Genomic DNA, 2586 nt, shown 5'->3' on the forward strand with positions numbered 1-2586 from the left:
TGGCAGGTTGTTCAGATCCTAAATGAAGTTCTAAGGAACAATTATAGCAATGTTTAAACATTTCAGGCAGCAGAACTGGCTCAGGTACTAGCTTGTTTAGGCAAGGAAAAATATAAAAGCTGATTTCCTATATGTTTTGGATGTATCAGCCTACCAAAGAGTATGTGCTTTCTTTCTTTCCTTTTAGGATAGTCAGTTATGGGGATGCCTGGGTGGCTAGGTCAGTTAGGTGTCCAACACTTGATTTTTGCTCAGGTCATGATCTCAGGGTTGTGAGGTCAAGCCTGCATCTGGCTCCACACTGGGCACTGTGCTTGGAACCTGCTTAAGATTCTCTTCCACTCTCACTCTGCCCCTCCCCGCATCCTGTACTAAAAAAGAGAAAAGATAGCCACTTTTGCTAGCAGCATGTAGTTTTTTTGTTTTTGTTTTTAAAGAATTTTTATTTATTTATTTGACAGAGAGAGATCACAAGTAGGCAGAGAGGCAAGCAGAGAGAGAGGAGGAAGCAGGCTCCCCGCTGAGCAGAGAGCCCGATGCGGGGCTCGATCCCAAGACCCCGGGATTATGACCTGAGCTGAAGGCAGAGGCTTAACCCACTGAGCCACCCAGGCGCCCCACAGCATGTAGTTTTAACTGTGATGGTTGGCATAGCTAATACTGGAAAAAGCAGACTCATCTGGGGCTTCCTAAGTATGTGAATAAGCTAAAGTAGCTTTAAAACTAAGGTATCTCTCTTCAGTATTTTCTCTAGTCTTTTGTCATGTCCGCAAGTGGTTGACAGTATCAGCAGGACCTGAACAGAGGCACAGCAGGAAACTCTCCCTCTATCCACTATTAAAGGAATGAGTAAGCAAAGTAAAAAAGACATTTCATTGCTAGTAGAGGTATGTGTTCACGAAAAGGACCCAGCTCCTCTGGTTCCTGGCTTCAGAGTCTGATCACATAGGCACAAAGGTGCTTTGCTTATCTATGCAAATTTTCTGTCTACCTGTGTAGTCTGTTGATGGGAGTCTGCTCATAACTATAAGCTGCCTGTCTCAGTGAGATTGGGATTTGTTCCTCATTGATTTTCGAATTCACCATTTATTTCCCTTAAGGGAGACAATGCGATTTGAAGCTTTCCTTGTGTGCTTCAGATCAGAAAACTTATTGGGGTGCAGAGTTACGATTCATTACATGTGTGGCTGCAGATGTACTCTGAAAAACTGCTAGTTGCAATTTGTTCTCTTCTAGATGGTTATAGACCAATTCATTATGCTGTGCTCTTGTGTTTTCCCTCTTTCCCTCCTCATTTATTAGACTGTGTCACTACTTACAGACTGTGGTAATCATAAGATCAATTTAAAAAGAAAAGAATATTCTTCATTATCCAAAAACAATTATCTTTGCAGGCCTTCATCAGGTTAGTTACATTCTGTATGCTATAAATACCTATAAATACATTTTATGAAGTCTTATTTATTGATAAAATGACTTTAAAATACTATGATTTAAAACATTTATTTCAAAAATGTAAATCACTTTTTTGTAAACCAAGAAATGCATATTCTTGTTGCAGAATCTTTTAGCAAATACACAAATACAAATCTGTAATTCCTACCCTCCAACAGCCACCTGTGTCCCCATAGACCATGCATGACTTCCCACTGTTCTATCTCCACTTCTGCCTCCTCCTCCTTCAAACTTAGATTTTCAAATTACAAAGTTGCCTATTCTCATTAAACATGCCGAATAATTCACAATTACATAAAAGGTAACAATCTATTAAGAGTATCCTTCCCTACTGTTTTCAGTATTCATATGCATGTCATATTATACATGCAGACTTCTGCTTTTGCTTTTTTTTTTTAACCAAAACAGCATCATATATCTGCCCTTCAGTGTCATATTTTCATGTAGCAATAGATCATGGACATCAGTCCTTAACATATATGATTCAGTCCTTTAAGAAACTACATCATTTACATAATTTAATCTTTCCCTGTCAGTAGACATTTCTGAGGTTTAACGTATTTTTTAATTAAATATTTGTGGTCATTATGCAATATTTCATAATTTCTTCATATATATCGTTCTATACAGGTGCTCCTAATCCTTAGATTTCTCAAAAGGAATGTTCTATCCCAAAATGCGATTTCACTTTTTTTTTTTAAGATTTTATTTATTTATTTGACAGAGATCACAAGTAGGTGGTGAGGCAGGCAGAAAGAGAGAGAGGAGGAAGCAGCTCCCTGCAGAACAGAGAGCCCAATGTGGGACTCCATCCCAGGACCCTGAGATCATGATCTGAGCTAAAGGCAGAGGCTTAACCCACTGAACCACCCAGGTGCCCTGATTTCACTTTTCATGGAGACTCCCAGACTATCCTGGAATAAGTTTAACGAAACATGAGAAATAACAAGTATTGGTGAGCATGTGGAGGAAAAGGAACCCTCGTGTACGGTTGGTAGGAATGCAAACTGGCACAGCTACTGTGGAAAACAGTACGGAGGTTCCTCAAAAAGTTAAAGATAGAATTCCCCTATGATTGAATGATTCTGCCACTGGGTATTTACCCAAAGAAAAATGAAAACATTAATTCAA

This window comes from Meles meles, chromosome 5 (genome assembly GCF_922984935.1).
Source record: "Meles meles chromosome 5, mMelMel3.1 paternal haplotype, whole genome shotgun sequence".
Classification (NCBI taxonomy): domain Eukaryota; kingdom Metazoa; phylum Chordata; class Mammalia; order Carnivora; family Mustelidae; genus Meles; species Meles meles.